This window comes from Cryptomeria japonica, chromosome 11 (genome assembly GCF_030272615.1).
Source record: "Cryptomeria japonica chromosome 11, Sugi_1.0, whole genome shotgun sequence".
NCBI lineage: Eukaryota > Viridiplantae > Streptophyta > Pinopsida > Cupressales > Cupressaceae > Cryptomeria > Cryptomeria japonica.
In genome coordinates this window covers 37860262-37883693 of record NC_081415.1, presented here as the reverse complement: position 1 = coordinate 37883693, position 23432 = coordinate 37860262, and positions in this window count along the sequence as shown.

The following is a 23432-nucleotide window of genomic DNA, read 5'->3' as shown; positions in this document are numbered from 1 at the left end:
AAATGGTGGAGTAGTAGGGATTCATTCCCAAAAATCCTATGCGATCTGGCTCATGATGATTACACCCATTTGCGTTAATCAATGATCTTTAATCATGATTTGATGGAGTTGATGGGGAACAACTCCTTTTTGTTTTCTCTAACTGAAGATCTAGAAACTTCACTTGTGCCTAGATTTTCTATCTTATTTTGTGGCCCATTTTGTACTACTATTTGGAGTCTTTTCTAGTGTGGCCCATTACCGATGACTTTTTCAGAGACTTCTTTAGTGTTGCCCATTACCTGCGACTATTTGAAGACTTCAAAGACTTCTCTAGTGTGACTATTTGGAGACTTCTCTGGTGTGGCCCATTATCTATTGTTTGGTTACCTAGAGCATAATGAGTGGGGAAAAGAACAGGAAAGAACCATCTATTTGTGAGAAATCGAAGAAAAACAAGGAAGTGTAGCAAGAAATCATTGATGGGGGAATTGTCCCCTTCTTGGATAGGCTTCATGGCCCTTCCCCTCTACTAATGGATTCCTTTGTCAATGGGTGGAAGAAAGGGTTCCTGAAGGCTTATGGAGCCGAGTATCAACTTGACGAAACCCTAGTGGTGATGGTCACTGGTCTGCTGATGAATGTTAGAAGGTTCTATAGAGACAGGAAAACTAGGGAGGAGGACTTGACAAAATTCTTTGACAAAGACAAAAATCACTCTAGATTTACCAAGATGGCAAATGGTGGCTACAATAGGAAAGATATTATGGCTTCCTAGGTGGACATGACTGAGTTTATCATGAGGTATATTACACTCAATGGTAGATATACCAGCATCTTTTCTTATCATTTTACCATTTTGAATCATTTTAGGCATGGTAAAATTATTTTTGTTCCTTTCTATCTGAACTCCTCTTAAGAAAATAGTCTTGAAAAACATATGGAGAATCCAAACAATTCTATTCTCCATGAAGGGCTTATTGTGCCCTTTCTATCTGAGAAAGGCCAACAGACTAATATCCCAAATGTCTCTCACTCGGAAATGGATTTGGAGGATAGTGGGGGTGGCATTACTTTTGAAGACCCTGATTATAAGCCTATAGAAGAAGGGGAAATGATGGTCACCCTAGGACGTTTAGTAATAAGTATCCTTCCAAATGGGTAGCCAACAAATATAAATACACCAGCAAACTGATTTTGAAGGATAAGCCCCTTTCTAAAAAGAAGAAGCTTGCGACTAAGAACTATGGTCTAAAGAATTCTGATTAGGAAATTAAATTGGACATTCCTATTAATGTCCTAAAAGAAAAATAGGGGACCGTGGCCAAAGAAGAGAACAATGGGATACAAAGGACTGGTAATTTGATGAACTTGGTGATGGAAGCTACCAGAAGCCAAGAGAGTTGCTGGAAGTGGGTAGAGTGATAAATGGATACCATCAAAATGGGGGTTTAAAAGATTATTGATATCTTCACTACCTCCCCTGAGCCCAGCAAATTTGAGAAATTCATGATTATGACCCATAAGCTCTCCAAGGACGTCGAGGTGATGAGATGAAATCATGAACAAATAATTGAAAAGGTTGAATAGTCTATGAACAAGTAGTGGAACTGTTCATGAGATGAACTCACGAACAAATAATTGAATAAGTAAAACATCAAGAACCTAGTTGACATCAGTAAAGAAGCCATGAACAATAGTATAGAGGGGCTTGAAAAGATTAATGACATGGTTGCGGAATACAGATCCTTCCATAGTGAACCGAAGAAAGATCTTGGAGGTGAAGATTTGGCTGTTGGCGAAAACAAAACCATTGGTCCCAGTTCTAGAACCAGAAGCAGGAGCAACAACAAGGGTACCTCCAGATTGATTATGGAGGAACTATAGGAAATAAACAGGATTTTCATCCAAAAGAACAAGGAACTAGTGCACTCTCTTAATTGAGAGCTTTTCTTCTATTTTGTCTTGTTGTGTGCATCTCTTTTTCTTTCGTGACTGTTCTAGGGTGCTCCCCTATTTTTCTGTTGGTTTATGTCTATTTTTGCTGATGGTCAATTTTTGTAAAACTTTTGGTTTCGGGTCCATGTAAAATCCATTTATCTATATCAAAAATAATTATGCTGATCTTTATGTTTTTATTATTTTCAAATAATAGATAATAAATATAATAATAATAATATTTTTGTTCTTAAATAAATAATAATAAATAAGATTTCTAATCAAAAAACTTAAGCTTTAAAAAGGAAAGTTAGAACTTCAACAATTAAAATTTCAATAATCTTTCCTTCATTTGAGTGATAACATCAAGCTTTAATTGATAACTACAAGATTTGGTTATAATAAAAATAAAATTTTAGAACCAAAGTGGAAGATGGACTATCCTTGATTTATTTAATCTCTTTGTATTTACTTATCTCACCATTATGATCACATTTATTATGATATTATCATGTCAATAGTGCAACATAAGTAATTTTAATACTATTAAATCACTCATTCAATTATATTATTTTGTCAAAAAGTTACTTATATAATGATTTATTCTATTTTTTAGTTTATTTTATTTTTCTTTCTATTTATAAAATCTAGAAGACTATATATAGGGAGAGGGACCAATAGTCATTAGGGCTAACTTCGTCAACATGTAGTTGTCACATGGAATATCATAAGACCTCCGGTGTTTTTTAGAAATGTAATATGGAAACTTAACTATCTACAACAAAGGTTTGAAGGCATGACTCATCATGCAATTCATCAAAATAACACATCTAGTGCGAAGGGTCAAAAAAATGACTTTTTGAAGATTCTACCAAAACTTAATCTAAAAATCCCTAGTTGTTGAATAAAAAAATATCATTTGTAATTAATATAATATCGCATTTTTATGTAAATTATAACTTATATGAAACTTAAATGGACCAAATACCTATTAGTAATCATAAATGTGTGTTATCTCTAACTTCTATATCCAACACTAAAAGACCAATAGTTGAACACAAAAACAACATATTATGATATAAAGTAAAACTTATATGAACACAAAGGGACCAATTGTTGAACACTTGAATCTTTGGACAATCCCTCACATTTCATGGAGAAAAACAAGGTATTTATTGTGTTCACCTTTTATATTTGTGATAGGACAAATTACTAATATTAAATACTCCAATGCATATACATTGCTACCCCAATAGTTGTACACTATGATAATAGTACTTGTTTAAGTGAGTATCTTATTTTACAAATGACACACTTATAGTGGGTAGGTATAATATTTTATTTGAAACAAAAAATGATATATTTCACTTGTTAATTAATGTATTTATGTCTTTTTTTATATAACATTTATGGGTTCTCTTATGTTCAAGTATTGGTCCATTTTGATCAACATTTGGTAATCTTTTTATTTACATATGGATTGTTTATTTACATTATATAATATAAATATGTGGCAAGATTGGATATTATATGCACAATTGCTATAATGACTATTGGATCCAGTACAACTACTGATCCCTCTCTCCTAGTTGATAATATTTAATTGCTAAAATAAGAATAAAATTGAATGGATTATTATACTCAACTGTTCTATTTTAAAAAATTATTTCTGATTTTCATTATGCATTATTTAATGGATCACGATGTTTTTAAAGCTTGCTCTAAACTTTAACCGGTAAGAATGAGGCATGTATGTGGCTGGCTATAGCATTACCATATATATTATTGAAATAAGACGTCTGTAAATTCAAAAAATTTGATTGAGCAGAAATTTTGAGCACTGAGTATAATAATATAACTCCTCTTATGTGGAAACAAATTCATTTGATCGCTCCTCCTATCATTTAATACCTTATTCAGCAGATACAATGTTTTTTGGTGTGTAATCTATATAATTGTCAATTAAAACAATTTCAATTACAATATATACGATAGAAAAATCATAGCAAAGATGATAGCAAAGATGATAACAATGATCCCTGGGCATGTAATTCCTTTTACTTATTTATAATTTTATAATTTCAATATTAAAATATCAAATCATTAAAGTAGATTACATTTACCACAAATTTATAAATAATCCACCGTTTAAAAGACTTTTCCACTCTCTACCTAATTCTCATTAAAAAAAAAAAATATCAATTGAAATGATTTTTATCTTTATCAATTTCAGCTCTTTTATTTCTTTTGTTACAAAAAATTCAATAGATTGACATAAAAAGTAAAAATACAATAACTTCTTCATTAATAAAAAATAAAATTATTTAATAGTTGAAAACAATAAGAACCCACACATCATAAATGCTTTTTAAAAGATAATTAAAAATATTATTTAAAAGTAAAGTTAAAAAAATAATAATCTTATCAATGGCAATTTGTGTCTTAAAAATTTAACAAAAGAAATATTTTAAACATTTAAAATTAAAAGTAAAAATATTAATTAATGAGATAATTTTTTGAAAGTAAAATTAAATAATATTTTACTTAATATTTTTTTCCTTTTTATTTAAGAAAAATTTAAAATTTTAAAAAAATTTAAATTATGTGTTTTTACAAATTTTACTATAATAAAATTCAATACTATTACTTTACCATCTTATATTATTATGCTATTATATTATTTTTATTTTTAAAAGGGGGTAAAGATTTATTCATAAATCATAGAATTACAAAGAAGAGGCCTTAGGCCCACCAAGACAACAACAAAAACTAAAAGCAACCACTAGCACCACCACTACAAATTCCAGTGACCATAGAAATAGATCTGACCATCGGATTTCCAAAGATAATACCTTTTTGGAAAGCCCTCAGAAAGATGATGCATCATAATTTAGGGCCAAATGCTAACTACTTTGGAATTACACAAAAAATCAGGCTCATCCGGAGCCTCGAAGGGCCTCAAAAAATGATAATGAAAATGAAACAAACATAAAAGGGAAATAGATCCTACACCACAAGGTGCTCTTGCAACATCCTGTCTTCCAGCATTAACCTGTCTAAAGTTTCTAGATAATCTTGAGGTATACCATCCCTTCCACTAAAATCTCAACCATCAACATGCTCTGAAGCCCACTTGGCCAAACAATCAACCACTCTATTCCACTCCCTAGGAATATGACAAAAGGAGACAAATTCCAACGTGTTACACATTTGCAAAATATGTTTGACCAAAAAAGCTAATTGCCAACTCACATCATTCAAATTTTGTTTGTTCAACATGTCCACAACAATCTGAGAGTCTTACTCACAAATAATCTTCCTCCATCCTAAAGAACAGCCTCGCTCAACAAAAATCTTAATATCTAGGGCCTCCATAAGATTGTTGGAGTGCTGCCCTGTATAAATAGAGAAGAAAAAAACTGCATAACCATCCTCACCTCTACCTATACCTCCAATACCTGCATGTCCAGGATTCCCACGAGAAGAGCCATTAGTATTAATTTTTAAGATTCCCACAGGAGGGGGAATCCACCTTCCAACTCTACTTATCCGTTGCTTTGCATGATGAGATCTATTTCCAACAACACAAGCAATTTAAATGTTTTCCAATTGTAGATTCCTTACAATAGCATAATCACCTGGATCAACATTTATAGACAAATTGCATTTAGCCGAGATTGTCTCTTGAAGCTTATTAACTATCTTCTGCCACAGCTGAGAACTCCCTATATGTGAATCACAAAAGACCCTCCAATTCCTTTCGAGCCATAAATTCTAGATAATAAGACCTGGCCTAATAGCCCAGGCCACTTGAAGAAAAGAGGTCTTTGTTGGGGGTCTGCCCAAGCTATCCCAAAATTCAATTAAGGAGGTAGCATGAAAACAAGCATGTTGCCAAGCCTCCCACCACTTGTGCCAAATATCCCTAGAGAAAGGGCATAGAAAAAACAAGTGTGAGCAGTCTTCCTCATTATGCATACAAAGATAGCAGATAGATGGTCCCTGGAAGCCTCTCTTATGAAGTTTCTCCCATGTGAGGCATTTCCTCTGAGCAACCAGCCATATGAAGAAATTACATTTCGGCCAAGAAAAGCTATTCCATACCTTCTTCCACCAGGGAACATCCATCAGGACATGCAATTACCTATCAAGCTGAGCATAACCTTCATCAATAGAAAACTTGCCTTTTGGATTAGGACCCCAAGCCAGAATATTTCTCTCCTTGAGGGAACTACATAACCTACCCTCCAAGATATTAAACAACACTGCACGGTCTTCATCTGAACCACCCAAGGGCCATTCAAGAGGATCTTTCCAACAAGTCATCTCAACCTGTCCAATGCGCCTAACCGTTTTGAAATTCTGCACCTTAACCCATCTAGCATCAGTGAAAATGTTGGAAAGAGGCTGAAGCTATGGATAACTAGACAAAGTAGGAGGGTGACCATCCTGAGAGTCCTGCCAAAAAAGAGCTTCAGAGCCTCTATTACAAATCCAAAAAAGACCATCTTTAATAAGTTGGGCACCTTTTTTAAGAGTATCCCAGATACAAGAGCCCCTGCCCACTAAACTAAGATGAGGCACCTCATAATCATTAGCACCAAGGAGATACTTGTGGGTTAAAATCTTGGCCCAGTCCTGATCCTGACTGTTACACCACCTCCAATATAGCTTAGCTACCAAGGCCTTGCTAACCAATGCAATAGATCTGAGACCAAGACCCCCAGTATGTCTCGGTCTACAAACAGAGTCCCATTTAACTAATCTCCACTTAGAAGAAAGAAAACTACTAGACCAAAGAAATTGACGAGAAAGAGCATCAAACTCTCTCACAAAGCTGGAGGGGGGAGCCTGCACAAAACATCTATAAATGGGTAGTGATTGCACCACAGTCTTTAGAGGAATCACTCTTCCAGCTGAGGATAACCACCTGTAGGTCCAATGATTAACCTTAAAATGAAATTTATCCAAAATTTCTTGTCAAAAATATTCATGTTGACCCCCCAAATCTAAATGAATCCCAAGGTACAACAAAGGAAGAGACCCCGTCTGAAATCTGAGGATCCTGGCAATCCTATTCTGAATAAGCTGAAAGGTATTAAAAAAATATATGGATGATTTATCTTCATTAATTTTCTGACCTCAGGCCTTACAATAGATATCCAAAGCTCTCTTGAAATTCACCGCCTCAATGATTTTGGCCCTGCTCATCAAACCTGTGTCATCCACAAACTAAAGATGGGAGTAGGGAGGTAAAGCATTATTCCAACTCCAGCCCTGAATAAGACCATGTCTCACCTAGGAAGTGAGAAATCTGCCAAGGCCTTCAGCCATGAGAATAAATAAATAGGGAGATAAAGGGTCCCCTTGCCAAAGCCCCCATGAAGCGCTAAACAATTTTGAGGGTTTCCCATTAATTAGAACAGAGAAAGAGGTAGAAGTCGCACAACTAAGAACCCAATTCACCCATTCTTCTCCAAAACCAAAAGCCAAAAGGATCTTCTATAAGAAATCCCATCTCACCCTATCATAAGCTTTGGCCATGTCAAGTTTAATAAACATAGCCTTCTCCTTAGAGGAAGCTATCGAATGAATAGCCTCCATTACTATCACAACTCTATCAAGGATTTGTCTTCCATTAATGAAACCACCATGCTCCTTAGAAACCAAAGTGCATAGGAGAGGTTTGAGTCGTTCAGCAATCAATTTAGTGATTATCTTGTAGACAACATTACATAGAGCAATAGATCTGTAGCATCCTAAAATTGCGACACTTGCAATTTCGACTGCATTTGGGTCTTCATGATGGCGGCGCAATGTTGAACCTGAATGGAGACCCCGAAACCTGTTTACGACACCAAAGACTGCATTTTTCTGCACCCTAGCTTGATCCCTCCTTGCACCCTATTGTCCCGGGAGGTGGGACCATGGTGCCCAGTGCCTTGGTCCTTCAGGACTAGGGCGCCCAGCGCCCTGGTCCCTGGCCCTATTTTGGGCCCGGTCTCTTTTGGGCATCGGGTCTTTAAGTTTGCAATTCGAGAAATAATGTTTCCTGGTCAGCCTAAGGTCAGGAAAATCAGCCTATCAACCCTAATTGACAAGTATATAAACTACATTTCCTCTTCCAAAAAAGAGGTAAGAAAGAGAAAAACATATGTGTGCAAAAGGCCGAAGCGATATTCAAACATTCAAACATTCAAGCATTCAAGCATTCCTTCAAGCAATTGAGCATTCTAAGTCTCCATTCAAGGCTAGGTGTTGCATTCAAGACAAGGATTCAACCATTGAAGAGGAGATCACTTACAACATACAAAATACAACATTCATTACACCTTCACATGTAAGAATACAAACATTCTTACAACAAGGTATCAGTACTTGTTTACATTACAAACATTTACATTTACAACATTCTCATTTCTTGGTTAATTCCAAAACCAGGGTTTGACCTAAAGGCAAACCCCTCATCCCTGACCCCCCAATCGTCCTCTCTTTTCTGTGTGTAGGTTGCAGGTACGTGACTATAATTGAAGATCTAGAATCCTTGTGCAGAAACAAATAGATCCCCCTTCGCTTCGCGGATTTTTTGGAGGACCGTGTGCACGACGGGTGCTATTGTCCCATCAACTTTCGCTCAAATTTGAAGAACAGCATCATCTCGACATTTTATTGCTAATTCCAGGTCCAGAGCTTCATCCCATATCCCTATCTCTGTTTATAAGCAAATCTTTCTTGCTTCTACACGCATTCCTAGTTCAATCTTTCTATCTACATTCTTCACAAAAGAGGGTATCCTTGCTATCACAACCCTTGAAACTCATTTAGAATCCAATCTTGCATTGCGTGGGATTGGATCTTGTGGGTTTCAACCCCTCTTTTGAATGTAAAGTCTCTCCTAAGTGAAAACCATCAACCCTAATGACTCTCCCTTCTCCCTCCTTGGAGTTGGGGAGGGGAGAACAACTAGGGTTCGATTTTTCCGCTTTACATTTTGGTGAACCCGATGTGAACATCCTCATTCTAATTATTCATGGTTAGATCTGTAAAATTTGCTTCCCTAATTACATTTCCATGTTTGATCTTTTGCAAATTTTAGAGGCTAATTGCATAAAAACCCTAAAGTTTTCTTTTTAGTAATTAAACTTGTGAAATGTTTAATTGTTAATGCTTGTTTTAGATCTACCCTTCTATTGCAAATTGTCAATTCATATTTGTGCTTTAATTCTAAAAATTAAGTGGTTAAATGTCAAAACCCTAATTTTTATAACCCTCTTGATTCAACCCTTTCACTGATAATTTCACTGATCAAAACACCTCCAAATCAGCTGTAACTTTGGATTCCGCAAAAAAATCACAATATCTTTTATCCCTGAAAATTTGGAAAAAAGTTGCGAGGACCGTGTGCACCCCGAGCGCCATCGTCCCTGACATTTTTTCCGAAATTTTGGGAGCTAGATCTTATTGTATTTTTCTGCTAAAATCCAGAATTTTGGCTTATTTTATCAATTTTAACACTTTCAAAGTGTTTAATTGCAACAACTTTGATTTCCACTTTCAAATTCGAATTTTGCATGAAATCGAGTCAACTTTTAAATTTCGAAGCCTGCATTGCTTTCAGTATTCCTTCTAAAATCATAAAATTCAAAATTTCAATTTCCCCCTCTTTTTCAAAATTCAAATTTTACATTTTTCAACAATCTTGGTAGGGTTCAATTTTGAGATTGCAACTTTAATTTGGCCTATCTACAGATCGTAAAATCACTCAATTTTTTCAGATTAGCTTTAAAATCATCATAACTTTCATCCCTGAAAATTTCGAAAAAAAGTTGCGAGGACCATGTGCACTCCGTTCACCACGGTCCTAGACTTTTTTTCTGAAATTTCGGGAGATTGTCCTGATTGCATTTAACAGCTTAAATCTAGGAGATTGGCTGATTTTATTGAAATTTGCTACCTCTAAAATTCAAAATCTTCTCTCTTTCTTTAGTGCATGAGTTTTACAACAATAAGTCCTACTTACACTATTTCCGTTAGACGAAGCCTTAGAATTAAGTTTTGCATAAGCATTGCCTTCTATCATTTCTTGTTCAAGTGCCTCTGCATCCATGATATCTTCATCTATGTGAATGGTGTCTGCAGGGTCTTACTCAGTGACATCAGGTTCTTGGTCGGTAACATCAACTATTTCCACTATAGATTATTTTCTAGCATTCTTTCTTTGAAAGATGGTCTTCCATTGCTCTTTTATTTCCTTCTCTACCTCTATATACAGGCCATTCATCAATTTCAAGGCCTTTTGTTTTATTGTAAATTGAGTTTGGCTGTTTGTCAGATGTTCTGTTTCTTTGAGTCTAGGGCATATTGCCATCTAGTTTCAATATGTGCATATAATTCCTTAGGAATAGAATTACATACTTCTAATGGTATAACTCAAAATTTGAGAAGTGTGCAAATGACAGCTTCTTCCATTTGCCTCTTTTCATCAGTAGATCTGGATTCATATTTAACAAATCTGAATCCGCCAAATCCACCATATTCCTTTAGATTATTACAAAAAATTTCTACACTATGTACATCTACCTTCTTACTTTTCACAATCTGAAATTTATTTGCATCTTCAGATTCGGTATCACTCGACTCTTTTGGAAAAATGAGTCTCCGAGTAGATTTCTTGTAAGTTCTAGTTACCTTAGGAATGGCAACAGTATTTTGTTTCTTACTCGGTGATGCAGCAGATGCCCTTGTGTTAGGTCTCTTTGTTGGAGGGGTTGGTAGGCCCATTGAAGTGTCCTGTTTCTTTCTCTTCAACACTTTTCCCTTAGGCAATTCGGTGCTAAGTGTTATGGCTACTTCTTGGGCTTTTCTCTCCTCTTCGGTGATGGCTAGAACTCCTATGACAGGTGTGGAGGAAGAATCTTCTCCAAATTTCTCAGTTAGTCCCTTAAACATCTTTGTAGCTTTTCTTGTAGCCTTAGGTCCTACAATGCTCATTTTTACTTTTTCTTTCCTTTCTTCATAGGTTCCATACCTCAGCTCGGTAGTATGCCTTGGCAATGATAGATAGGCATCAATTTTCTATTGTGTGATATCAAAATCAATCTTGTAACCCATAGGTGACAAAGATTGAGTCCTCGGTTCCACAACATTCACATAACAGTAATTGGTGTCTACCTCAAAACATATTTCATCTTTGTATTTTTCTACCAACTATGGTGGAATCTGGTACATGTTATGCATTTTTTCTTGGAACTTGCTAAAGTAATCATCCATTATATCAATAAAGTTATCACCTAACTTCTTGATGAAGTCATTAATCTGATGGGTGCTTGGTCGGTGTAGTTCCCAAACAACTTTACCGACTATTGGAAAAAACTTCTCAAAGTAGAAAAACATGCACACAAGTAGTGATCCAAATTTTAGAGTGTTTGTCGAGTTGTTCTTCTTTGAATTCCTAATTGTGTTCATATTTTCAAATAGGTTCTTCAGCAATACTTCACACAAGTCAACCTTCATGCCTTTATTAACAATTTTGTATGCTAAGTCCACTGCTGCATAGGGTACACTGTTTTCCCTTGCCGTTTGGAAGAAACAGTAACCAATTACTCTGATGGCGAATTTGAGTTCAGGATCAGTAACATTGTTCAACTTCAGACCTCTGTAATCCGATTCAACTCCAGTCAAACTAATCAATTCCTTCTATGATATCATTTTCTATGCTTGGGCATGATCATAAATAGGGCAACTGATGATCAGATGAATGATTTCTTTAGTGATCTTTAACGGTTGCTCTTGTAGCCACATGAAATCATCATGCACTCGACTTAGTACAAACTTGACCTACTAGGGTTTGAACACACGGGGATAGGTTATGGCTTCAGTCAATCCCTTGATTTTGATATGCTCATACTTGTTATCCATTTTACCATCTGTGCACAATTCATCGTATGCATCCTTGATCTCAACATGACCGAGTTCTTCAACACGACATTTTGTGAAGAATCTCACATCCTCGACTAACAAGACTTGATCCGGGATGAGTGAAAAAGAAGTCTTGTCATCCAGTTCAAATGCAATTTTGGGAGTCATAGAGTATTTTAGTGAGGGCTTTTCTACATTAGTGACAACAATGGGGTCTTGGATCTTATATACCAGTTTGATTTAAGATAAAAATTGATACAGGAACCTTAGGGTTTGAGAACTTAACAAACGATGGATGCTTCACAATCAGTAGATAACAACTTAATGAGTTTGGTAAACCAGCTTAGTAATGCAATGAGATTCAATGTAAATACCTTGGATTTTGCTTTGAAGATGGTTTGATCACCTTGATTTGCTCTGCTCTACTTCTCAAAAACTTGGTGAATGAAAATGACCGTGAAAAACCTTTTAAGTACTCAAAAATACCTTATTGGGCTCCGTGCAAGTTAGGTCAAAGACATTAAATGCACTCGGTTCACTTAACTTTCTTTCCCTTTTTGTGCTTTAACCGAGTAACCAAATTTCCTTCATATACCGACTTGACAGGCTTCTTGAATTCATTGACTTAATAGTTTTCCTGTAAAGTGCTCCAAAAATTTTGATAGAATTTCAAACTTACTCCTACATCTTACTATGCAGATATTGAATTCAGTACATACTTAAATAGGAACTATTTAAGATTTAGCCTTGTGAGAATGCAGTCCCTTCATACCTTTACCAATTAGTTTGGAGTGGGAGCACCTAACTTAGTAGGTAAGGTGCTTTCTTCATTTGACACAATTTCCTTCTTTCTCCAAATCATCTTTAATTTCTCTTTTATTTCCTCAGTGTCATCTCTAGGTTGATCTCTACAATCTCTAGCTAAATGTCCAGCTTTGTGACAATGAAAACATGCCATACCAGGATTTCTCCATGATCTTTGGTTATTCATTCCAAACCTTATAAAGCAGTTGGCACTTATATGTCCATATCTTCCACAACATTCACACCATATCCTTGTATTGTAATCCCATGGTACTGCAGAATATTATTAGTAAGGATGAGTTTGGTAACCTCTAGTATTTGCTTGGTGTGCAGACCATATGTGGTTCTTTTGCTTAAACCAACACTTCTCGTTACCATGTCCATAACTATTGCAGTTTTTGCAAAACCCTTTGAATTTTGCCTTCTAATAATTGTTAACAGACTTTGTCCTACATTGATTGGATGTGTGACCATATTTATTGAAATTGTAACAATAACCATTGGTCTTAGTGGTATTTAGTTGCTTACCTTTTCTGATTTGACACATATTGGCAGTATGACCTTGATTTCCATAGTAGTAGCAAGTAGGCTTCTTCCTTTTGATGTTATTCCTTTTTCCAACTTGTTTTGATGATTCTCCTCTCTCAGTAGTGCAGATTCCCTTCTCGGTAGAGTCTTTTCCTTTGTAACCGAGTCCTCCTTCTTTGTAGGGTTGTCTTGTGTTCAGTTGCTCATCCAACATCTTTGATGCTGCATAACTCTTCTTCAGTGTTTCCTTGGATTTCTTTTCCGTTTCAAGTTCATTGCCCAACCTTGATACTTCAAGTTTCAATGCTTGATTCTCATCATTTTTCAGAATTGCTTCATGATGTGCATAACCTAGTTGATCTGTCATATTTTGTTGAATACCAGTTAGCCTTATGATTTTGTCATTCTTATCAGATACTAAGACTTCAAATTGTTGTTTCTCTATTTGTAGATCTCTTTCTTTATCCTCGGCTATCCTTAGTGCATCTAAATTTTTAGTCATCTGTATACTGAAATGTTCATGTTCTCTTTTCATTGCTTTTAGTTGATCAGCCAATGCTTTGTTCTTTTCTTTCAACATTCCAATCATTTCTTCAGTCTCTTTAGATACACTTTTGTCAGATGATGTCTCAATTCATTCCACTAACTCTTGAGAATCCTGCAAGTCATCAGATAATCTTCCCCTTACTTTCAGAGATTTTTGCATTTGCCTTTGCATGTCTGCAATCACTTGATTTGCATTATCTAGCTCTTCTTGTAGATACACAATCCTCTAAGATTGTTTATAGCCTTCCATTGATAAGATATTTCTCTTTAGGTAGTTAAACCCTTTTCCAAGATTCAAGCTCTGATACCAATTGTTAGGCCCAATATGGAAACTTGATGTACTGAGAGGGGAGGGGTGAATTAGTACTCCAAAACTTTTCTATTGTAATAACTTTACTGTTATACATAAACAAGATAGTGCAGTAACATATAACAAAAATATAATCAACAAATAACATTCATACATGATTCACTCCATAACACATATATTTTGGTCATGTAGAAACTCTTGGTTAGACAGAAAAACTGTGGTGGGGATGGCACCCACAACTTCACTACTGCAATAATAAAGAATGCTCGGTTAGAGCTACATTTAGCTATTTCTGATAGCTTACCCTATTAGGAGTATTAAGATTAGTTAGATCTACCTTGCTAAAGGATTTTACAACACTATATAAGTGTAGCACCTGGTTAAAGGATTTACAATTTATAGACTTGGTTAGAGTCTTTTACCCTATTAAAGGTTTCTCTTACAACTTCAAAATATTACAATAGAATCATTACAAATATCTGCAACTTTACATCTGAAATGTTGTAGCAGATTCTATGTGCTCAAAATAAGATTACATTGCCTATAGCATACCTCGGTAACTCATAAAGTAACTTGGTAAACCCTTCTGTTTACTCTGTTCCTCGACTATTCTCTGATAACCTTCTCGGTGACCTCTATGTCTTTGTAATAGTCATAATACTCTATGCTTTCTCATGTATCACATAAGTCTTGCTTCATACACACATGCACACACATTTCTCACATTCACATCTTCTCCTTTTTTTTTAACCCTAAATTCATGCTGTATAAATACTTCTTATGTCAGTGATCCGATTCATTGCTTCGTTCTTACAAACATGATTTCTCAATTAAATAACCATGCAAAATATTTCATTGGTTAGATGACCTCAAAATTATACAAAATCTGTATGTGCAATTTCCAATGTGATAATGGTTCTGTGTGCCTTGATCTTCTAACACGTTTTCATATGTGTGTCCAGGTTCAATGAATCTGGTAACACATTTAACTCAGTGTATTATCTTTACCACTCGATAGCCATGAAATAACACTCAGTGGATAGCTCGGTGTATAGTGGGCTTTGTGATTGTTTTCCTTCTCTAACTGACTAGACTGTTCATACCGACTTCTCTATGTGTACTGACTTCTTTGTGTGTACCGACTGCATGATTCGGTAATACTAACTGACTAGAAAATATAATGAATTTGTATATAAAACTAATGGCAATTTGATAAGTAGTAACAAAATGATCTTTGATTAGTTTGTAAATTCATTAGCACAGATTCATCACTAAATTTTTTAAAGAATTTAGTTTGAGTCATGTCAAGAAGATGTTTTGGATGAAGATAATGAATTTTTTATCCCCCCCTTAACTTTAAAACATCTCTAGCATTTGATGAAACTCTAGTGTTATCATGCCAAAATTTTGCAATTAATTGTTTAGTTTCATCATTTAATTTCATGTCCGACCTTTGAAGTCTACCACTAAAACTCCAACAATGGTTTAGTGGATCAATTTCAATTGTGTCTTTTCTTTTGGCCACTCTTGACAAGGTTCTACAATGTAAGTTAAAATAGCCACTTATATCACTTAACATTCTTTTACTAACAATCATTTTGTCAGCTATAGCAGCTGTTATAACTCTACTTGCTGCATTCTTATCTTTAGATCGACTTGTTTTTCCAATAGAATCGATGGCACTAGCAATAGTAGATACAACTTGCTTATATGATTCATCTTTTCTTTTTGGTTTTGCATAAATACCTATTTTTTCATGACTTTATGTATTTTTAACATTTTTATTAATTGTAGCATTAATTGACATTGGACTCCTAACTTTTTATTATAGAAAAATTATTTATATAATTTGTTTGCATGTGTTTTTATTTGTCTCCAAGAATCTAACCCATTAACATTATCTAGCAAATTGCTATCAATAGTAAACAAATTACATTCATTTTCTTTCAGAGAGGGTGGTGTAATGTTTTCAATTTTATTTCTTTTCCTATTGGTGTATGAAATTTATATCTAGCTTCATTTAAATAAGAAATTTGATTGACATCATAGTCATGGGGATTAAAAAAAATACCAGGATTTGCATCCACATGAACATTTGCATCAACAGTCATACCCGTGTTTGGTTCTACATTTCTTGCATCCATCATGATGTCTTCAATAGTCTCATCTACAATGGGCAATGAACTAGATGCTTCAGAAGTGTTATTCAATTGTCGTTGTTGTGATCTCCAATCTCTTTGATATTTTGCCTCCTTCTCTCTTTGTGCTTGAATTTCGTCCACTGCCATTGTCCTCTTTTTTTGCTTTTGACGTTGCTTAGAACCCATCTTTACAAACTCCTCTTAAAAAAATAATACTGTTTTACTGAGTTCTTAAAAAAATTATGTAAAAGAATTAAAAAGTGCTGCCAAATGATGTGAAAAATCTTTGTCAGTACGGATTTCAATGATTGTGTGGTAAATTCATGCAATCTATCTTTTTTTTTTACAGTAACAGTTATTTAGAAACAGGGGCTTGTTATTAAATCCAACGGGCAAAAATATGGAACGGGCCTCCATTTAGTAGAATTTGAATCCACAACCCACCACTTGGCTTGGGATTAGGCCTGGGATGGCCACACATGAGACATGGACCTGCAAATTCAAATCTCCATGAATGAAAGCACAAATATGAACTTCAGAAATAGTTTACGTGCCTCTAATCAAAGAATTTTTATACAAAATTAAAACCCATTTCAAATTATACTGTCTATATTATAAATATGTAAATTTATTTAAAAATTAATTATTTTAAATATTTTTCATTTAATTTATACTAAATCAGATCCATAAATTTGAAATATTAACTAATTTTGTTAATTTAATAACTTTTTTATTTTAATGAATTTTGAAAAAAAAATATATGTCATTAATCTAGACAAAATTATTTTCTATTTAAATAAAAAATTAAAAAAAATTTAGTTTACATCAAATTATGTGGGTCGTACATGTCAAATTTTTAATAAGATAATTACGGCCATTAAAAAATTAATTAAAAAAAATATTAGGAAAAAACAATATAGAAAAATATGCTCATCAATCTTTAGTGTGTTACAAACCATTTCCCAAAACAGTTTGAGAAAATAATTTTAATTGTCAAAAAGTGTGGGTCGTACACATGCATGGTATGGTCTTGAAACATGCATTTTTAAAACATAGTTTTTAGGACTCCATTCAAAAAGTTATTTTTTATTATGTGAGTATAAAATAAATTAAATATTTGGAAAGTACACTCAAAGGGATATCTTTTATATTATTGAATTTTTCCATGATTCAATCTCTAAGTGTTTCAAAATTTAAGCTCAAATGAGACAAAATCTGAAAAATAGGTAAAATACCTCCGCTTTTTGGCCAAAAAGTGGACTCATCTTCTTGCACTGACCCAAATATCATGTCAGAAGATGTCATGAAAGAGTTGGGAATGCATTTTGACACACCTTATGGTAAGTTATATGCCATGGACAATAGGTCAGTTCCTATAGTAGGAATCATTAGGGACATTGAGTTCAGTTTCCCAGCTTGCCCAGACACTGCATACAAAATAGATATCACAATTGTACAAGTGCCTACAAACTATAGGATGCTATTGTCTAGATAGTGGTCCAACTTAGTAGGTGGACATGTTCATCTTGAATTTTCATATGCTACTATTCCAGTATAAGGGACATCGGTAAGGATAAACAGAGAACCAAGATCTCCATATCTCATAAAAGAGGTTGATCCTGATGAAGTGACTTTCTTTTGCCATTCCGATATGGACAACTTTTAGGTAAGTATTTCTAAACCTTAAGAAATTGATAAAGTTAAACAAAGTGAAAATTTAATTTGGAAATTATATTTTGATGGTGCCTGCAGTAAGGAGGGAAATGGAGCAGGAGTTGTATTTATTTCACCTAATGGAAATAATTTTAAATACTCTTTCTTGTTAACTTTTGAATGTACTAATAATGTTGTTGAATATGAGGCCCTCCTATTAGGACTTAAACTAGCAAATAAATATGGCATTAAGTTACTAATAGTTAATGGTGATTCATAATTAGTTATTTTACAAGTTAGAGGCAAGTTTGCTGCAAAAAATGAAAAATTAAGAAACTACAGGAATGAAGTTTGGGATTGCATTGAACTATTTGATGCTTTCTCCATGAATTGGAATGAAAGGTCCAATAATATTTGGGCAGACTTCATGGCTAACTTGGCTATCAAACATAATGACATCCCTTTGGATGATATTGCCCAAGTGGAAATCAAGGCTAGATCATCAATGTTTGACAATGTAAAAAGTTGGCAAGTTTTTGATGATGACGGGGATTTGCTAAAATTATTATTTTGTGAAGATCAGTATGAGAACTAGCAGATTAATTGGAATGGACTTGTGGAGGACAAGGATGACAAAGCAACTATACTTGGGCAATAAGTATTGTAGTTAAAAACAACTAAAATTCAAAAAGGATTGATAGAGCTTGAAAGAATGTTTGATGATAAAGATGTAGTGAATTTCAGACCTAATTTAGGAGGATGTTAGGATGTCGAAAAAGTAAAATTGGCAAGTGAAAGCAACCCAAGAGAAGTATATATTGGAAAAAACCTCACACCAAAAATCAAAACAAAATTTATTAATCTACTAAGGAAGTATAGGCATGCCTCTGCTTGGTCATATGATGACCTTAAAGCATACAGGGAATATTTGTTCTAGCATGAGATACCTTTGAAGCCTGATGCAAAACTTTTCATATAAAAAAAAAAAAGTTGATAAACCCTACTTTGGCTCCTAAGATGAAGGAGGAGTTGATGAAAATGAGGAATGCTGGTATTTTTGAGCCTATAAGGCACTCAACATGGGTATCCAATTTGGTCCCAGTCAAAAAAAAGAACAGTGACATCAAACTGTGTGTGGATTTCAAAAATTTAAACGTTTCATCCTTGAAAGGTAACTATGCTTTACCTAACATGGAGGCTCTTTTGCAGAAAGGCACAATGAATGAATTCTTATCTATGATGGAGGGCTTCTCAAGCTATAATCAAGTGAAAGTTAGGGAAGCAGAAAAGTTCAAAATTGATTTCACTACACCTTGGGGTACTTACGTCTATGCTAGGATGCCTTTTGGACTGACAAATGCAAGAGCTACATTCAAGAGGGCTATGGATGTATCCTTTGAGGGTATGATTGATTATATCTTGGCAATGTACCAGGATGATATGGCCACTTATTCTAAAAAGGCAGAAAATCATTGTGATGATCTAGGAATTTTTTTTATTAGAGCATTAGAATATGGCATATCTTTGAATCCTAAAAAATATCATTTTGGGGTTACTGAAGGAAAATTGTTAGGTCATATTGTTTCAAAGGATGGTGTGAGAATTGATCCAGAAAGGATTGTTGCTATTGATAAAATTCAAATCCCAAAAACTGTTAAAGCAATCCAATTTTTTTTTGGTCAAATCAACTTTGTAAGAAGGTTTGTTTCAAATTTCTTTGAAATCATAAAGCCTATTGTCAAAATGTTGAAAATGGCTGCTTAGATAAAATGGATTAATGAAGCTCTTGAAGCCTTTGTCAATATCAAAAGAGCCATCAAGGAAGTCCCTGTGTTAAAATCACTCGATTTCTCTAAATCTTTTCAAGTGTTTTCATTTGCTTCATTCCATACTATTGTTGTTGTCATGTTACAAAAGAATGATGAGGGCCATGAACAACCAGTGGTATTTTTTAGCAAAACATTACAAGCATCCGAATTGAATTATGATTTAAATGAAAAGCAATCTTATTCTCTTGTGAAAGCTATGAAATCTTTTAGACCCTATCTAGTTGGTGCCACTGTTATTGCCTATGTACCAAATGTCGTTGTTAAAGACATCTTCAGACAATCAAAAACTACTGGAAGGAGATGTAGATGGATAAACCAGATCAAACATATTCAGTGTTGATCTACAAATCACAAAGTTGGTAAGAGGTCAGGGTTTGGCGAAATTGATGAAAGAATCCAATCTTGAAGTATCACAAGTAAATCACATAGAGTAGGATGATGTACAAATTAGCATTGAGAGGTGTCCCTAGTATACAAATATTGTATATTACTTGAAATACATGAAATGTCTGGATAACTTAAATGATAGTCAGAAAAGAAATTTAAAGCTTCAAACATCTAAGTAAGTATTACTTAATGGAGACCTATACTGGACAAATAGAGATGGTGTTCTTTTATTGTGTCTAGATGAGTGTCAAGCATCTATTATTTTAAAAGATTTACATGAAGGTATATGTAGAGACCACTTCTCAACTAAAACCACTACTCATAAAATTATTAATATTGGTTATTATTGGCCTCAAGTTTTCAAGGATTGCAATACTTATGTCAGGAAATGTGAAGCTTGTCAAAAGTTTTTAGGGAAGCTCAAGTATAATGGAGCCATTCCTCTTAGACCCATGCATATAGAGGAACGATTCCCGATGTGGGGTGTTAAATTCATAGGAGAGATAGAAAAAAAATCTAGTGGTGGGCATAAATGGATTTTGGTGGCTACTGATTATTTTACTAAGTGGGTTGAAGGCATTCCTACAAGGCAGGGTACCAACAAAGTTGTGATAAAGTTTATTTTGGAAAACATTCTAACTAGATTTGGGGTACCTAAGAAGATTCTGGTAGATAATGGGATGTGTTTTAGATCCAATGAGATTTTGGATTTCTGTGAAATTATGGTATCACTTTATCCTATTCATCACCTTATCATCCCTAGGGAAATGGATAAGCAAAATCCAACAATAAAAAACTTGTTGAAGATTATCAAAAGGAGGTTGGGTAATAATAAAAGAGATTGGGATTCGAAATTGATATTAGCAATATGGGCTGATAGAGTGTCAATTAATAATTCCACAAGATTTTCTCTATATGAGCTTGTATATGGCAAAGAAGCATGATTATCCTTGAATAATTTGCTCCCAGTTTATAAATTTGTTATAGAGGATTTTTCAAAAGAAGTAAAATTTATGGGGGACACATTGATAGTATTGGATGAGTTGGATAAATGTATAAAACAGGCTCAGGAAAGAAACATTCAAAGGCAATAGATGGTTAAGGCTTTAAATGACAAGAAAGACTGTGACAGGTCATTTGAAGAAGGAGAATGGGTGTTAAAGTGGAATGCCAAGTATCAGGACAAAGGGAAACATGGAAAATTTGATGGGCTTTGGTTAGGACCCTTCATCATTTAAAAAAAAAGTGGATAAAACTCTTACTATTTGGAGGATACTTATGGTCAGGTGTAGGAGTTCCCGGTTCATTCTCAGTATCTTAAGCATTTCTTCTCTTGATGAGCAAGGAGTCTTTTTGTATCATTAGCTTAAGTTTTCTTTTGCTTTCTGTTTTATTTTTTCATTTTAGTCTTATTTCTAGAGATAACTGGAATCTTGCTATGTCCTTAAAGAGAACATACATCTCCAGAAAGAACCATTATTGGCACATATTTTTACAAAACATTTTGTGCTATATGGAGGCCTTTTTCCTATCATATGATCATTTACTGCTAGTTTGCATTGTAGGAACCTTATTAGCATGAGTAAAGTTCTCTAAGGATCAGTTGTTTCAGAAATGTCAAGGTATCACTTGCACACACTAAGGGCATGCATTGAGGATAGACTGGATAAGGAATCCAATATGGAAGCATTTATCAATTGAGAAGTCATTATGGTATAATCGAATATTTTTTTATCAGTATGTATCAAACCCTGTGGGATAGTTGGGATAACTAATATTCATGGTGGATGGCTAATTTTTTCAAAATTGTAAAATTTCAATTATCAGCATAAGTAGTCCTGATGAAACAGTATTGGCAAGCAAAAGAAAGATTATTGGCATAACATTTACTAGTAAATCAAAAGGCAGACCTATTGGAGCACTTAAATGATATTCAACATGATGTGCACTCTTGCGAATGTTATACCATCAAGATAGCTTGTTCCAATGAGGCAGAAGGAGGGTGTTTTCTATTGACATGCATCGGCTTATCGGGGAAGTGTAAAACTTTTTATCCCGGTAACTGATGAGGCTATTAGTGTGACTTATAAGGATGAAAACTCTATCCTGATACCTGATAACTGAAGCAAACTAAAGGCGGGTCCATCAGAAAAAAGAACTGGATCAGGATAATGTAGGAGCAGTTAGGCCGATCCCCGATGACATGGAGAATCGGAGGGCAGAACCATCTATATTACCCATACTGATAAAAACAACGTAGAGGTATAAAGCATAAAAGTGCAACGAAGTAACATTGAGACTTTGAGAGGAATAGAAAAATGCTATTCTGACCCTTGATGAAGGTAAAAATGCCCACAGAGATATTAGTATAAAGTATAATGATGACATAGCACCAATTGAAGACTTATCAAGATGTCAAGATGAGGAATTTCATGTGATGCCAAATCTTGATGAGATTGTTACAGTGAATGGCGAATTGCAAGCAAGTCTTTGGGGAGAGTTGTACTCATATAGCAAAAAGCTTAGCTAGAATGTGGATTCAAATATTGAGGTTATTGGGGCATCAAAGGGACATAAAATAAATTAGGCAGGTACCTAATTGATTATGTAAGAGTACAAACCGAAGGTGGGTGTATCGGGGAGAGCTATATCGATGGACCATGAAAACAAAAGCAAAGCAAAAAAAAAGGAGACTGGATCGGGATAGGTTACACTGATCAAAGCCAAAGTCATCAAGACATCATTGGTTCATCAGGAAGAGACATCTTTGTTATACTGATGCCCTATGAGAAAGTGGAGATGGATGCAAGCTGGGGGATCTATCAAGAAAATATATGCTGATAGATCAGAGAAATAAAAAGGATGCACAAATATGAATTTGGTGTCATCAGCTCATCGAAGAGACATAAAAGTGAGTTATGTCGTTACCCAATGGGAGGCATGCGACAGAGGAAAGAAAGATGGATTCATAGGCATAACATGTACCTATGAGACACAAAGAGGGACCTGTCGGGGTGACATCTGTCGATCAAAAGGATGAGTAAAGGAAGTAAAGAGGTGAACACTATGAGCGACGCAAAAAAGAAATTTTTTTTGGGTCGAGTTATGCTGATTATCCATTGAGAAATTTGGTGTGAAAATAGACATGCCAACAATATTTAATGCATCCAACGGGCAGGCCTGAAATCGTACGAAGTAAATCTAACTTTTCCTAGATGTTAGATATAATAGATGATGAACTTATATATGGGGTCCCATGCAAGTTGTTTTTCATAAATTAATCAGAAAGTGTTTTGATATCTCTAGAGTGATAATTGAAGTTGCAGAGTACAAAACAAAGGATTTACAAAATGCAGGGTTCGAGTGCAAAAGGAGAAAGGAAAGTCACAAAAATATCCA